At 38.6% G+C, this 17,965-nt stretch overlaps 1 protein-coding gene across 3 annotated transcripts in view; it reads right to left on the bottom strand.

The window, feature by feature from the left end:
* Positions 1 to 17,965, bottom strand: part of LOC123502722 — a 212,967-nt gene that overhangs the window by 107,267 nt on the left and 87,735 nt on the right. The gene's annotated exons all lie outside the window — the stretch shown is intronic.

Below are 17,965 nucleotides of genomic sequence, written 5' to 3'. Positions count from 1 at the left end.
AGAAATGAAAAATCGTGAGAGGGAAGGGCCCAGGATGAGGTCTGGGAGGGAAAAAGAGAGAGAGGGAGAGAGGAAGAGAAAGAGGAAGGATGTGGAGGAAAGAGGAAGGACGAACGTTGGATGGTGTTGGTGAAGTGTAAATATAGCGAGGGAGATTCGAGAGTGAAAAATTAAAATGAGTAAATTAAGACAAATAGAAGGCAGGAAAGGATAATGGCGAAGAAAAAAGTCGTGAAAGAGAATGAGAAATGTGAAAAAGGAAAAGTGAATTGTTAAAATTTGCATATGTCTTTTTAAATGTATTTGTTGCAAGGAAATGTGATTAAAAATGAAAACAAGAAAGTAGAAGAAATATAAATCATGGAAAATACAAGCAATTATGGAGATAAAGGAAAGGCATGTGTGATATTTTCATCCGTCAATCTAACGTGATTTGATCAGAGGGAAATGTAAATGGAAATTTATCGATCGAAACTATACTAATAGAAAAAATTACAATTTCTCACAAAAAAAAGAAGAGAAAATTTGAACGTAAAGAAGTCAAACACACACACACACACACACACACACACACACACACACACACACACACACACACACACACACACACACACACACACACACACACACACACATATATATATATATATATATATATATATATATATATATATATATATATATATATATATATATATATATATATATATATATATATATATATATATATATATATATATATATATATATATATATAGTATAGAACGATATATATATATATATATATATATATATATATATATATATATATATATATATATATATATATATATATATATATATATATATATATATATATATATATATATATATATATATATATATATATATATATATATATATATATATAGCGGTAAAGTCAAAGAAATAATTGTAGAAACAAGTATAGAACGATGGAAAAGTCACGAAAGAAATAGAGAAAGAAGAGAAAACAAGAAGCGAAAAGCATAACGTTTATATATTTCATTCTAATATCCATTTTGTTAAAGATAAATATTCATGATGAACATAAAATGTATGTTGCAAATCTTTTTTTCTGATCACTAAGGAAGAGCGATGAGAGACGATAACGCACACGTGAATAAATACACGACACTCTAGTAGCGATGAGAAGCGGTATTTTAAGTGCAGTGAGTAATGCGAGCAATAACACATGATAATAATGAATGATAAATAATGGTTAGGTTCGCAACGGAAGATGAAACAATATATAAAAACCAACATCCAGCAAAAAGACCCTGCAACTTATATTCCAAAAGCTGCCGGAACAAAAGTATATTAACGTTACACTCTTATTTGCAAAACTGTTTCGCATTTAAATGAGGAAATGTTCTGAATTTCCGTGTATGAAGTTTCGTGTCCAGTCCAGAGACAAAGAAAAAAAAAGCCATATGTAAAATAAATGAAAAAGGAAAGTAGTTTTAATAATAAAAGTTTATGAAAGTAGTAGCCATAGCAGTAAAAGTTGGCTTTAAAGTAAAAGCAGTGGTTGTAGTAATACCAGTAGTAGTAGTAGTAGTAGTAGTAGTAGTAGTAGTAGTAGTTGTTGTAACAGTAGTTGTAGTAGTAGTAGTAGTAGTAATAGTAGTAGTAGCAGTAGCAGCAGTAGTTACAGTAATAGTATCAGTAGTAGTAATAGTAGCAATAGCAGCAGTAGCAGTATTAGTAATAGTAGCAGTATTATTAAAAATAATAGTAGTCTTAGTAGTAGTGATAGTAATAGTTATAACAATTGTAATAATAACAAGGATAATAATGATGATGAAAAAAATAATAATGATTACAATAATAATAATCGGCAATAATTTCAATAACAAAATGATAATTCGAAAATGACGAAAGCACATCCGGGCTTTTATATTTAACATTACATTCCAATAAGAAAAACAATATACTGTGTGTGTGTGTGTGTGTGTGTGTGTGTGTGTGTGTGTGTGTGTGTGTGTGTGCGTGTGTTTTTTTTTTTTTGTGTGTGTGTCACCCAAGAGGATTTCTACCTGCATGGAAAGCAAAATGTCGAATATTCCGTCAGTGGTTTTCTTCTAAAAGACAGCGAGAGAGAGAGAGAGAGAGAGAGAGAGAGAGAGAGAGAGAGAGAGAGAGAGAGAGAGAGAGAAATGAAGAGAAGTGAATGAGAGACTAGGGGCGAGTGTAGAGTGGAAGGGCAGGCCGAGTTGAATGTATGAGAAGAGAGGTGGACGAGAGAGAGGGAGAGAGACGGGGCAGTCGAGTTGGGAACTGGAACGGGAGAGGGAAGAGGGATTAGGTTGAGAGAGAGAGAGAGAGAGAGAGAGAGAGAGAGAGAGTTACATTTCTACATCGAGAGTTGACTTACATGAGATATGAATTCTCTCTCTCTCTCTCTCTCTCTCTCTCTCTCTCTCTCTCTCTCTCTCTCTCTCTCTCTCTCTTACTCACAATACTTATTTTCAAAATATGCTCAGGTGTGTTGAAAGGAAAAACATCTTTAATTACCACCCACCTGCAGGTAAAAGCAGTACCAAATTAACTCTCTCTCTCTCTCTCTCTCTCTCTCTCTCTCTCTCTCTCTCTCTCTCTCTCTCTCTCTCTCTCTCTCTCTCTCGCTCTAGCTCTCGCTCTTCATCCACAAGGCAGTTTATGACCGGTAAGTGAGTCCTTTTTCGACCTTACTGATCCACGCCCGAAAAAAGGAGGCAATAAATCGTTCCATAATACAGGTGCAACTCTGGCTCTCATTACCTGGCCTACCTGATCTTTGTGAGTCCACCTTGCGTGCCTCACCTCATCTAAGACCTTGCATATTACACATTCCTGCTCCCTCCTTCGCCTTTCTTCTCCTCCCTCCTCTTCCTTTTTCCTTGCTCTCCCGTTCCTTTCCTTCCATCACATGTAAGTGCAGCGCCTTCTCCTCCGTCTCTCTCTCTCTCTCTCTCTCTCTCTCTCTCTCTCTCTCTCTCTCTCTCTCTCTCTCTCTCTCTCTCTCTCTCTCTCTCTCTCTCTAGTCGCCCTCTTCCCTCCTTCCTTCCTTCTCTTATTCGTGATCTCATTCCATCTTGTTGCCTCCTTCCTTCCCTCTCCCTCTTCCTTCCTCTGTCCCTCACGTCCTCTTCCTCTTTTGTCCCTCGCGTGTTCTTCCTCCTCCTCCCTGTTCCTTCCTCCTTCCTCCTTTCTCCTCCTTAGCTCTTACTTTGACATTTTTTCTCATGTTAGCAGTGGCTGAATTCGTTGAGAACATAACGTTTATACTTTTTGCATTATAATTATTCATAGTGAAATTATTCCTATCCGACTGTATGGTGATGATAATGATGATGGTGATGATGATGATGGTGGTGGTGATGGCGATGATGATCAAGAGGAAAAAAGTCATCTTATACTTGCACCTCATAGCATATTAGTAATGAAGGAGAAATTGCAGGTAAGGTTGTGTTGAGGTAAACTGGAAACAATTAACGGTGCAAATAGCTAACGGCGGCAAGACTGACGTGGAATATTGACTTCCGGAAATGAAGATACTAGAGGTTTTCAGGAAATACTTACCAATCCTTCCTGGCTCTCGATATTACTGATGGAGGGCTTTAAGAGTTGATAGAAGGAGGAGTGTTTAGTCTTCCTCCTCCTCCTCCTCCTCCTCCTCGTTCTCGTCCTCCTCCTCATCTTCCTCTTTTATATCCTTCATCCTTCACTCCCTTTTTTCTTTTTTCTTTTTTTTCTACCTTGTATCCTTTTCATCTCGTGTCGCCATCCCTCTCCGTCACTCTTCCTGCTTTAAGGTTTATCTCCGAGCGTCCCTTAGCATACACGCCCTCATGCACACACACACACACACACACACACACACACACACACACACACACACACACACACACACACTTACTCTCCCCTTCCTCCTTTTTCATTTTTTCTTCCTAACCCTTCCTCCTCCTCCTCCTCCTCCTCTTCCTCCTCCTCCTCCTCCTTTTGTTTCATCTTCCTCCTCTTCCTTTTCCTCTTCCTTGGTGAGTTTCTCGTATCATCTTTCTTTCCATTCTCCATGTTCTTAGTTTTCATGATTTTTTTTTTTTTTTTGTCATCCTAATCCATCCTGCTATTTTTCGTCTTTTATTTGTTACATATTTCTCATCCATTTGTCCTACATCTTTTTTCTTCTTACTCCTCCTCCTTCTCTTCCTCCTCCTCCTCCTCCTCCTCCTCCTCCTCCTCCCTCTCCTCCTTCAGCTTTTTTCCCCATTCCTTCTCTTCCTTTCCATTACCTCCTTTTACCTTATTGCGTTTTGTTGATTTTTTTTTTTTTTTACCCTGTATAAAGTTTCCTCTTGTCACCTTTTTCTTCCTTTTTTTCTTCCTTCCTTCCTTCATTATCACTGTGACCCTCGTATCTTTACTTATTATATTTTCTTTTTTGTTTCTCTCCGACTTTTCCTTTGTTTCATTTCGCTTTTTATTTTTTCTTCATTCATTAACCGTTGTCTCCTTCTCTTTCTTTTTTTTTTTTTTCGTTTATTCATTTTTTCTCTCTTTTCTTTCTTCATTCTCACTCGCATCTAATTCCACATATATTTACCCATTATGTTTTCTTCCTTCTCTTCTTTTGCCTCTTATTTTATCCTTCCTTTGTTTCCTCCTGCCATCCAACTTTCTTCTCATCCCTTCCTTCTTTCCTTCGTCATAACTTTCCTCTCTTGTCACCTTATGTTCCTATCTCCCTTTCTCCATTCTCTCTTTCCTTTTCTTTTTTCTTTTGTCATTCTTTATCACCTTCCTTCTTTCCTTCCTTCCTTCGTTCTTCCATCTCTTCATTTCGTTATCGTAGCTTCCTTCACCCTCTTCATCTTGACTTCTCTTTAACCCCTCTCTCTCTTCTACATCCTTTCCTTTCTTCTTTCCTTCGTTTTCTCTAACTACAGATGCTTTTTTCTTCCTTCCTCCCGTTCTGTTTTTGTCGTTCCTTCCTTCCTTCCTTCCTTCCTTCCTTCCTTCCTTCCTTCCTTCCTTCCTTCCTTCCTTCTTTCCTCTCTTTTTTCTTACCACATTTCAGTACTTTACATTGTTACTCTTTTATCTTCCCTTTCTCCCTATTCGTTTTTTTTTCCTTTCCTTGTTTTTCCTTTGTTTCTTGATTCCTTCCATCATTTGCTTCCTCTATACGCATTTTTTTCTTTCCATCCTTCCATCCTTCTCTTGCTTTTATTCTATCCACTCTCCTGTATCTTCCTTCTCTACTTGCCTTTCAAAACCTTATGTCTTTATCTATTATTCCCACTTTCTTATCTTATTACCTCCTTCTCGTCTTTCCCCCATTCGTTCTCTCGCTTCTTCTATCTTTTCATCTTTCTCTCTCTCCATTTCCTTCTTTTCCTCTCATCCTCTTGTCTTCCATTTTTTTTTATCTTTGCTTATCCTTCATTTCTTATCTTTCAACCGTTTCTGTATTCGCTCCTTCGTTTCCTTCATACTTCAATTTTCTTTCCTCCCCTCTCTTTCTTTCCTTCCTTTCTTCCTTCCTTCCTTCCTTCCTTCCTTCCTTCCTTCGTCCCCGTCACCCCGTTGCCCTCCTGACGGAAACTCGCGGGAACAGACGCCATTTCGTATCGCCTCATTAGACCAGCTTCATCCTTCCACTGTCCGCCTCACTGCACCCTCATCGTTGCCAACCCAGAGAAAACTCCTCATTGCAATATATGGGTCCGACTCGATGCTGTCTCTCCTTCCCCCTACACCTTCACACGCACGCACACACACACACACACACACACACACACACACACACACACACACACACACACACACACACACACACATACTCACACATTTAGTCACGAAAACTCTTCATTGCTACGTGTATGTTGGCCTGTGTTTTGTCTGCCGTGCACCAAATCATTCCATACACGCATATAGGCATACTGGTGAGATACATACATACATGAATACATATATACATGCATACACATTTTTATGCATTTATAACCACGGTTTATTTATCAAAAGCAGTGAATTATGTAGTAATTAAAACTCAAAAATTATTTATGAATCTACATTACGTAAGCAACTGGGATTGAACAAATGAGGTTAAAATGTACTGCTGTTACTGCTGTTATTGTTACTACTACTACTGCAACTACTGTCACCACACACACACACACACTGTAGGGAAATTATTCATGAACATACATTGATGAAACATCTGTAATGGAACAAACGATGTGCGAATGTGATGTCACTAATATGACTACTAATATCAAACACACACACACACACACACACACACACACACACACACACACACACACACACACACACACACACACACACACACACACACACACACACACACACACACACACACACACACACACACACACACACACACACACACACACACAGTACAAAGAATATTTATGAACATGGATTAATAAAACCATTGCAATCTAGTAAATGAAGTTTACATGTGTTTCTATTGCTACTACTACTACTACTGTTGCTACTACTACTACTACTACTATTGCTACTACTACTACTACTACTATTGCTACTACTACTACTACTACTGTTGCTACTACTACTACTACTACTACTACTACTATTGCTACTACTACTACTACTACTACTACTGCTGCTACTACTACTACTACTACTACTACTACTACTACTACTACTACTACTACTTCTACTTTTACTACTACTACAACTACTACTACTACTGCTATTACTACTACTGTTAGTATTACTACTACTACTACTACTATTACTACAACTACTACTACTATCCACCATGAAACAAACAATTGACAAAATACAAACACTAAATACCACACTTTTTAAAACTGTACCAAATTCTAATACACGTATACCAGAGAGAGAGAGAGAGAGAGAGAGAGAGAGAGAGACAAACAGAGACAGAGACAAAGAGAAACACACACCAGCGTTGTCTGCCTGTCAGAGAGTCGGCGCCGCGGAAGCAAATAACGGAAGGGTGAGCAGGGTTGAAATAAAAGTTTACCTCGACAATCCGTGGCGGAGGCAAATACTTGGGGATCCTGTGAGTCGAGGAGTGGAAGTTAGCTGTTGTGTTAGGACTGCAGGGAGCGTGGCTAGGAGGAGGAGTGGGAGGACGACGACGGCGACAAAGAGAAAGAAGACGAGGAGATTGAAAAGATAGAGAGAGGTAAGGAAGGAAAGTGGAGTTCAAAAGGACAAGGAGGAGGAGGAGAAATAAGTGCAGAGACTAAAAGTATTGAGGAGGAGAAAAGACAGAGAGGAAGAGGAGGAGGAGAAGGAGAAAAAAGAAGAATCACTAATACGTCGACAAAGAAGGTTCTGAAGGAATGATAAGAGACGAGACAAGATGAGGAAATGAAGGAGGAAGGGGATTGGAGGATTGAGGGAGGAAGGAACAATGATAATAGGAGGGAAGAAATTAAAAGGAAGAGTGACAGGACGGAGGGAAAATTAAGAAGAGGAAAGGAAGGAAGACGAGGAAAAGATGAGGTATCGAAAGTCGGAGGAAAAAGAAAGAGAGAGGAATGAGAACAATAATAACGAGGGGGAAAGAAGGATAACGACGGGAAGACGAGCAGAGAGGAAGCAGAAATTTAAGAAAGAATAAGCGAACGACGATAAAAAGTTAAGATAGAAAGATAAGAAGACGGTCTGAGCAGATAAGAAACAAGGGAAAGGCAACCTCGAAAAAAGTAACTGGAGAAGGAAAGGAAGGAGGAGGTCGAGGAAGGAGGAGGAGGAGGAGGAAGAAAAGGTATACAAGAGAAGTGTATGTTCTTAATGGTGCTTCTTCCCTTCCTTTGCCCTGAAATGGACCTCCTGAATTCTTCTCTCCTACACTTGACTCTGCACACACACACACACACACACACACACACACACACACACACACACACACACACACACATACACACACACATTGAAGAGAAATTTTCATCTACTCATCTATAATCTTTTTTGAACAATATATCCTAAATCCATTTTTGATCATTTTGTTTGCAATTTACGACTTTTCCTGCAGAAGAGAAGCGGCAATATCTGAGACAACTTTTCACCTTTTTTCGATCATTTCATCTCTCGAAAGCGCCTCAGATTTCCCCCTTTCCTGCTGGATAAAGATGACATAGAAAGACAAAGATGACCTCGTATTCTCCCATTCTTTATTTCCTCTCCGTTTCTCTCACGTCCTTTCCTCCTTTCCTTCTTCCACATATTGTTCTCCTCCTCCCCCGTTCACAACTTTCCTCCATCATTTTGCTTCGCTGTGTTTTCTCTCGTCCCTATCTTTTGTTTCTCGTCGTCCTTCCCTGTTTCCTTCACTCCTTTGCCTCCAGAATTCTTTCCTTCCCATTTGTTTCTCCTTCTCTCCTTTGCTTTCGGTGTTTCTTTCCTTCCTTCTCTCCCCTCGCCTTTCCATACTCTCTTCTCATCGTATTGCTTCCTTTTTCTTCTTCTTCTTTTTTCCCTTTACCTCCTTGACTGTTATACCTTTCTTCTTTCTTCCCTTATATTCCTTCTCCCAATTCTCTTGTTTTCTTGTATTTTTCTTCATATTTTCCTTTCTCCTTTTTTCTATTTTTTCATATAATTTGTGGTATTTTCCCCTTTCTCAAATTCTTACATTCAGTTCTGAACTTTTTTGTGTTTTTTTCTCTTTTTGTCTTGTCTCTCTCTTTCTTTCTTCCTTTTCTTTATTTTTTCTCTTCGCTCTACATATTTTTTTCAGGATTTTTAGTTACATCACTTTCCTTATTTTCCATGTTATTTAACTTCATTTTTACCACTTTTATTTGAAATTTCCTTTCTCCAATCTTCTTATGCTCCCTACTTTCCTCTATCGTTTCCGTCTTCCTGTATTCCTTCCTTCCTTCCTGGTACCCTTCGCTTCTGCTAAGTTTCAATACTAACATATTTTCCTTCCCCCTTTCTTCCTTTTTCCTTCCTTACTTTCTTCATTCCTCCTATATCTGTTTCTTCTTTCCATCTATATTTTCCAGTTTTTTCCTGTTCTTTCCACTTGTTTCCTCCCTTTCTGCATCTCTCCTCCACTCCTTTCTTGTTTTTCCTTCTCCTTTCCTTTTATCCCTTCCTTCTATTTCCTTCCATTCATACTCTCCAAATCTCTTTCTCTCCTTCTTCTGTCCTTCCTCCTTTTCTCCATTTTTTTCCTGAGCCATCCTCATTCTATCCACATTTTCAAATTTTCGTATTCCCATCTCTCCTTTTCCTTTTCTTCTTTCTACTCATTCCTCTATCCATTCAAATTCACCCCCTCATTCCCCTTCCTTTTCCTTCCGTCCTTCCATCTTCTCTACTTTCGCTCCTTTTACTCACGTCCTTCCTTCCTTGTTTACTCGTACTTTCCCTCCTTTCCTTTCTCCCTCCAGCGGCGGAGAGAGGAAGGTCATTATCGAAATCCTTCCATCATGTAGTTAATTGGTAAGTGAGCTTGTGGCCATTTCGGGGACACTGCCAGAAGAGAGGGGAAAGGGAGGTCACGAAGGAGAGAAGAGGGGAACGCTGCCCTCAGACTTCCCCTCTAAAGTAATGACGAGGACCTCTCTGTGTGTGTATCCTCCTCCCACGCCTTCTCTGTGTTGGTCTTATTGCTTCAGAGTTCCTTGTTCTCTCCTTCTGGGTTCCTTTCTCCTTTTGGTCTTCGTTGTTAGATAAGGAGCATAAACGGAAGAATGGTGGCAAAGGGAATGAATCGATTAATCAGTTGGCCAGCTAGTTAGTTTGTGAGTCAGGAAGTTATTGTGTTATTTAGGCTCGTATTTTCAAACATTTCTGTGCTTCAACTTCACTATTTCAAAAAGGCTTTATTGAAGTTTACACGAGTTTTTTATTTTTTTTACGGTTCTAGAGGCAGATTAACAAGATTTCTACATTATTAACTTGAAGAAACACTCTTTAAAACCCTGCTAATCATATCTGTAGCCTTGGAAAAAAGCCATGGTGAGAGAGCAAAGCGTTTCTGAATACCGATTTTAATGTTAATGTGTGAGATTACCAAGCACTTAGTCAATCATTTAGTCGGTGTGTCAGTCATTCAGTTATTCAGTCAATGTGCCAGGCGGTCTGTCAGTATGTAAGGCAGTCAGCGAGGCAGTCAGACAGTCAGGCGAACAGGCAGTCAGTTGGTCCTTTCATTCTCCTCTTTTTAATTGTTTGAGTTGAGAGTAGTTATATAAAGAAAATGGCCTTTAGAAATCTTTTGTAATAGCTCTTCTCTTTATGTTATTGTTCTTGTTGTTGTTGATGTTTTTTGTTGATATTGTTGCTTTGATTGCCGCTGTTGCTGCTGTCGTTGTTAATGTGCAACAACAACAACAACAACAACAACTACTACTACTACTACTACTACTACTACTACTACTACTAACACCAGTGCTAATACTATACTAACTTTCCTTCTACTTCTCCAGCCCCTCCTCCTCTTCCATCTCCTTTTTTTTCTTTTTCCTTCTCCATCTCCTTCTTCTCCTTCTCGTCCTTCTCTTTATCCTTCTCTTTCTCCTTCTTCTTCTTCTCCTTCTCCTTTTTTCTTTTTCATTTTCATTTTCCGTCTCCTTTTTCTTTTCCTTCATATCATTCTTCTTTTCCTTCCCTCCCCTCCCCTTCCTCCTCCTCCACCTCCTCCTCCTCCTCCTCCTCCTCCTCCTCCTCCTCCTCCTCCTCCTCCTCCTCTTCCTCCTCCTCCTGTTCCTCCTCCTCATCTTCTTCCTCTAATTATTTGAGCGATACCCCGATTCCGTTCCTCCCGCCCCGTTGAAATAATAGACCCTTCCCGAAATTAATCCCATTATTAAACCTCTTTTTTTCTTAACTTAGTAAAAAAACGGTGAAAAACTATGGCGTTACGATCAATGGTAATATATTCCTGTGTGAGGCCAAAAAAATTGAATATCTGATGTAAATGAGAGTTATACTGAAGCTGGAATTGATACGTTAATTTTTATATGCTTTTTTTTAAGTAATTTGTGCGTTCAGTTTCTTTTTTTTTTTTTTTTTTTATTCTTTCGGTATTAGAATGAAATTGATTGTCGAGGAGGAGGTCAATTTCAGAGAGGAAAAGGTTATCAGGTCACTTTTACATTTTTAGTTAACGATTCTGCATTATTAATGGTACGTAACATACACACACACACACACACACACACACACACACACACACACACACACACACACACACAGAGAGAGAGAGAGAGAGAGAGAGAGAGAGAGAGAGAGAGAGAGAGAGAGAGAGAGAGAGAGAGAGAGAGAGAGAGAGAGAGAGAGAGAGAGAGAGAGAGAGGAAGCCTGGAGTAGAAACAGACACTGACAATAAATCAACAAAAGTAACAACAAAAACAGCAAAAAAAAACTATAATAACGACAACAATAATATCAACAAAAACAAGAACAACAATTACGTCAAAATAATAGTAAATTAGAGAGAGAGAGAGAGAGAGAGAGAGAGAGAGAGAGAGAGAGAGAGAGAGAGAGAGAGGAAAGATTGATAATTGTGGATCAGCATTTGGATAGTTTTTAATCTCTGAGCGATTGAGTTCTTGGAGACTTTTACCCCTTCCCCTTTCTCCTTACTCCCTACATCCTCCCTCCTCTCTACCCCAGAATGTTCACCAATGCAATGCAAGTTTAAAGTGTACCCCACTGATTCGCTTACCGCCTGCGACTCTCTTTTACTGGAGACAAATTAGAAAACTCGGAAACAAAGGTGGCCAAGAATGAAATATGTAACGTCACTGTCTCCCACATCTACTCAGTGATGGCTTTCATTTTTAAGAGGAAATTCACTTCGAAGGAGGGAAAAGACAATGGTACATATGTTTCTTGGTGCTTCTCTATTAACCATCCGCAACTGGATCGGTTTTATGCAATTATTAATGTTTTTTTTTCTGTTTTAGTCTTGTTTTTGTCAAATTTAGAGCTGCATGAAAATATTTTTTACATGGACTGATGGAGTAAGGAGAGAGTAAAGGAATAATTTTGCATTTTCTAAGTCATATTAAGAGTTTACTTGCTTTAGTATACAAAATGAAAAAAATGAAAAGTTATCAAGGCTTTATGTAAAAAAGATGTCTGGCAGTGAAAGGGTTAAAATACTATGTTGTAAATTAAAATTGTATATTAATACTGACGTTTCAATGGAGAATATTACTAGACATCATACTGAGCTAGCTAACTGGAAGAATACTATCTAAAATCATTCTATTTTAACCCACGAAGAGTATGAGTATTCTCTTCAGTTCAGGGTATTGATTTTGACTTTGTTGTGGTATTATAATATCTCGATGCTATTCCGCAATATGAGTTGGCAGGGATTGATGTTGTGTTTCCTGGTATGTTTGTTACGTGACGTGAGTAAACGTACAATACTCAGATAAATAGATAAAAACGTTTTCAAGTTATTTCTAAATTTACTGTTGCGAGAAGGTAGTGAGAAATTTCAGGATTTTTGAGATGGCATTCTTCCTTCTTGCATATGCGTTGAGATTCGAAGAAAGGAACTCTTGAAAACACCACCACCACCTACAACACCACCACCAACAACAACAGCAAATTCTTTTAACTTATTCTGCCTGCGAGGAAGGAGTGTGGAGTTTTATGATTTTTGCGGCGGGCGACATTCTTCTTACCTGCCTTTATACTGAGACTCCAAGCAAAGTGACTATTGGGAAAAGGAAACAAGGTACATTTTGTCGAGTTGCAAGAAAAAAGGCATAGAATTTTATGATTTTTGCTTCGTCATTCTCGCTGTCTTCTCTAATATTCAAATTAAAAGCAATCTTGTAAAAAACGTTCGTCGAAGATATTATATCAGTAAGACTTAATAGGAAGAAGTTCGGGGTACGAAGATATTAGTGTAGCCAGTCTTATTATACATGCATTTATATTCAAACTCCAGAAGCAAAGTAAGTAGTCATCTTTCTTCTCTCTCCTACCCTTTCTCTCCCTTTTCTCCAATTCTCCCCTCCCTGTCTGCAAGGTTTGATGCCTTTCCGATACCCTTCATCTTATTTTTTTATCCTTGCCTGTACCTAGGAATTACTCGCCTCCAGGTAGGATTTCTCGCAAGCCGTAGCCATTAGTGCGTAGCGCGTAACGGAGCAGGACGCAAAAAAGATGAAAGCATAAATACAAAGATGAGAGACTCGCATGCTATGACGGAACGCACTTAGTCGCGGTGATAAAGGTGATGAAGACTCAACGCATTTCTTGGCATGAAAAAGAATTGAAACCACATATCTACTTAGGTACGCAACTTTCTCTTTTTCCTCTCCCATATCGCGGTGCGGTAGAGGGCGTTTGCGTGTCTGCCTGGCATTTCATAACGGTGATTTGCTGATTCAGGCAAAGTAACGAGCTCGCCGGCATGGAAACAGCACGACTAGATTGCCTCGCCTCGCTATAAAGAAGGTTCACGCGGAATGTCCTACAGTAGCGCCGTTACAAACTTGCCTTGGTCAGATGAAATGCCAGAGGAGGTGTGGCGGAGTGCTTCTTGCCCAGGGTGGGAAATGAGGTGCCCGGAGAAAGTGGAGAAGGGGTAACTGGGTTTTCTGGGTTTAGATGAGCCCTGGTCTGAGAGAGAGAGAGAGAGAGAGAGAGAGAGAGAGAGAGAGAGAGAGAGAGGTGCATCCCGAGAGTGGTGGTGAGATTTTTTTTTTTTTCATTCTAATTCGTTCCGCCTTTTTTTTTTTTTATACAGTAGTTAACTAGTACCTTCACTCTTTCATATCTTTCATCTAAACAAATGAGCCAGTATGTTCACGCTTTCATCCTTTTTACATGAAGAATTAACTAAACGATTCAGTCTTTTGCCCCCTTCATTTAAATCCTTGAAACGTTATCCAGTTGACTTTACCCTTTCAACTCGCACATGTGGACTCTCTTATTTTTTTTCTGTTTTCTTTTCACGAGCTAAATTGTTCGTGAAAATTCGATTCAAAACACCTCTATAAAGAAACTGTAAACATAATCTGATTTTTCTTTGACACCTTGAAAACAACATTCTAAAAATATCTTGTTTCTCGCTTTTCCTGCTTCCTTCACGCATAAAAAAGCATGAAATAGTGACATGAGTACCGTGGCTTTGACGTAGAGGTGTAGCGTGTGGTGGTGAGGTAGTGGAGTGGAATATAGCATGAAGTAGGAGATAGGAATGGCATTGATGTGGAAGATAAGACAGATATGGATGTGGTAATGGTGGTGGTGGTAGTGTTTTGGCTTTCACGTGTTGAGTGACGCTCTTGGAAATGGCTATAGTGGAAGAACAGGGATGTGTGTCTTAGATGCGATGATGTGAGATTGTTTGGGACTTCGTGTAGGAGTGAGGGAGATGTGGCTAATCTATGAGAGCGTTTGATGGTGTGATGTGGAACTGCTGGGGGCTGCGGAGGTGTGAGACGAGTGGATAGTCAATGGAGTGTAAAGTTAATTATTTGTTGTCTATATATTAATTGGTAAGATTCTAAGCGTTTTCTACTAAAGCTCCGAAATAAAGTATTTTTCGATATCAAATCACGAGAAATTTCCCTAACTCCTGTTCTTCCATACTGTATAATTAATGTAATCTAATTTCTACCCTTACGAGAATAGCAAGAGATAACAGGTATTCTCGTCTTTAATCTCTTTCATATATCCACTTTTCTTCCGTCTGTTCCTCCTCTTCCTTACTCTATCCCCTCATTAGCATCAAAAAATGGTTTAATATGAAAGTCTTTTTTGGGAGGACCTGTTCTTCCTCAACTTCGTAAAGAATCTTATGTGACCAGATGGAATGTAAATTAGTCATTCTTTCTCTGTTTCTGTCTACAAATCTGTCTCTCGGTCCCCAGTCGGTAGTATTTTTTTTTTCTTTGTTGGTCTCTCTGTTACGCTTTATTTCCTTGTTTTCCACTGTCTTTTTTAATATGTACATGTAAATGGCTCTTTATCCGCTTGCACATATATCTGTAAAAATGTGGGTCCTTTTCCATATGTGTCCGGGTTTGTGTCTTCAGGAGTGTGTGTCTTTCTATTAGCCAGCTTTTCTATCATTTGACCATTTTTTTTTTTTGTCTGCCCATGTGTTAGTTCGTCAGTCAGTCAGTCAATCAGGCAGTCTGTATCTCTCTCTCTCTCTCTCTCTCTCTCTCTCTCTCTCTCTCTCTCTCTCTCTCTCTCTCTCTGCTACTGCGACCCCTTCGCGTTGCACCATTTTATTGGCTTTGTTTATAGATATTTCTAGTCGTTTGTGTTGTTTGTTTTCGGGGTGTATTCTTGTTTTTAGTTTTGTCAGTTTTCGCAGTTTTTGGCTTTTCTCTTCATCAAAGGCATTGTGGCTTTGGACGATTTTTTTTCCTTTTTTTACTTTTCATTTTCCTTTTTACTTTTTTTTCTTCGAATTGTATAAACATTTTATATTTTCGTGTGTCTATTGACGAAAGGAAAAAAAAAACTCCCACAAAACACACAATGAGGCGTATTCATGGATGCTGAATGAAATGCTTTACATTTATTTAAAAACGTCACACTCACTGTCTCCATTGTGCTTCCGCTTTGAGTGAGCGAATGTGATGCATTTATTCACTGGGTCATTTTGCCATTCTGAAAATATTATAACAACATAGCTATGCTTTTCATATTAGCACTGGTTAGTTTTGTATTAACGATAATGAATTGGAATGTCTCTGAGTAATAATTGCTTTGAAAAAGAGTTCAACACACAAATTAAGAAGGAAATAAAGAGATGGACACAGGATTTCATTATCATTATACTTCAACAATTGTGCATTGTATATTAGTCTGACTTATGGATGTGTTCTGGAGTGCTCTAGTGTCTTATTTCAACAAATTGCAACAAACCATAAATTGATTCTAGTAATTATTGAAGTAAGCATCTACACAGTCAACAGGAAAACACATTCGTGGAAACTCGACTAATAATCTCTGTAGTGTTTGAATATGCTCCTTATAAAAGAACAGTACGTTTAAGTATATGACGCTAACTTCCACAACCGCGATTAAAAAGAAAGAAAAGTCATCCTGAAGTGATAATTACCTGAGAAACTTTCGCCTTACAAGCCCATCATAGCGCTCAAGAGAAGATAATTAGTTCTGGAGGTAAAAATATCAGATAAGAAAACTCTCCATGTAACGATGATTAATTTAAAGGATAAAAAATCATTCCAACAGCTTGAAGTGATAATTACTGAAGAAACTTTCGCCACTCAACTCGTTACGGCAGGTAAGGGGCAATAATGAGTTCTGCAAGTTGAATTTTGAATATGGAGAGCATCTCACACCTTCACCGATAATTGATCCAAGGAGGGAAAACCTAACTTAAAAGCATAATTATACGTGAGCTACTAACACTACTACTACTACTACTACTACTACTACTACTACTACTACTACTACCGCTTTCACTTCCAGCCAAACACAAACAAGGTGAAGTTAGCGGCAGTAATCCACAAAGCCTCCATAACTCTCACACCATCTGAATAATTAAATAAAAATCAGATTCGCTCCCTAAACGTGTTGAACTAAAAGCAATCACACACTCAAGAAAAGGTGGCGAGTAATGGAAGTCAAATTTCAAATATGTGAACTCATTTCAGCTCTTTGATACGTTATTTCACTCAGATTGAAAAAAAAAAAGATAAAAAACGGTGAACTTTTGAAATGGTGATTTATAAAGAAATGTCCACTCAACTTCATTAGGGTCCTTATGGGAAAAATAACTGGTTTTGGAAGTGACATTTCAAATACATGGATCTCATTTCACCTCTGGAAAAAATAATCAATTCAGAGGATGAATATAGATCTTCAATAATGGACACTAAGATTGCAGTAGTTGCTACTCACATTAGCTCCCGACAACATTTAACCACTTCAGTACCATAGCGCGTTTTCATATTAACTCTGGTGAGTATTTGGTGCTTTTATACAGCTTCAGAAACATATGTGGCCATTAAGAAAGTGAAGACTCTGGCCATTAATCTTCTGATCTCCCTAGACCCTTCCTAATGTCAATAAAACCGTTTAGTCATACCCAAAACTCATGATAAAAATGCATCCCAGTACTGAAGGGATTAAGAAGCTATAACTAGTTATAATCAATACATGGGAGAGCAACTTCAAGGAATTCCAAGGATGAAGATCTGAATTAGATCCATAAGGGAAAGATGGCACAACCAAATTTCTTATCTTTAGTATAAGTGTAGGATAAAAAATAACAACCTCGATAAAGTCAAACCTACAAGAGGAAAAACAAGCTCGTTCGTTAACAGAGTGGTAGACTAATGGAATTCACTCAGTAAATAGGTTATTAGTGCAAAAACATTCAGGAACTTGCAAGTAATTAGACACGTTTAAAGGTGGAATTAATCACTGGAAAAAATGGCATGTTTCAAACAGTACCACGTGTATGCATGAGAGCTTCTTAGAGCTTCCCTTATTTTCACACGTTGATGTGGCCTTATGTTGTTTCAGGAGACTGATGGAAAAAAAAATAGGTATGTTCCAAACAGGGACTACCATGTGTATGTATGATGGCTTCCTGTAACTTCCTATATTTCCTTATGTTCTCATACTCTTCTGTTGTTTTAGGGGAGATATTATGTCTTTACTCACACAACGATAATGAATTCACTGGGTACTCATACTGATTTAAGCAAAAACTCACCACGGGAAGCCATCACACCACCTGACATTGAGAGAATAACATTAATTTTCATCATGAGATCTGAAGTAAGGAACACGTGTCACACCTTGCTCTCCTTGTACCGATAATTAATTCACGTAAAGAACCTTGCCATACGTTCCCTTTCTGTTGCCTTCAGTGCTGCGTGGCGGTGTGTGCAATTCACTTCCCCTCAGATACCTCGCTTAATCTACCTGAAGGTTTGGGCAGCTGCAATATATAAGAGGGTTG

Source organism: Portunus trituberculatus, chromosome 12 (genome assembly GCF_017591435.1).
Source record: "Portunus trituberculatus isolate SZX2019 chromosome 12, ASM1759143v1, whole genome shotgun sequence".
Taxonomy (NCBI): Eukaryota; Metazoa; Arthropoda; class Malacostraca; order Decapoda; family Portunidae; genus Portunus; species Portunus trituberculatus.
The sequence above is the reverse complement of the archived record's forward strand: the minus strand, read 5'-3'. Positions and strand labels throughout refer to the sequence as shown.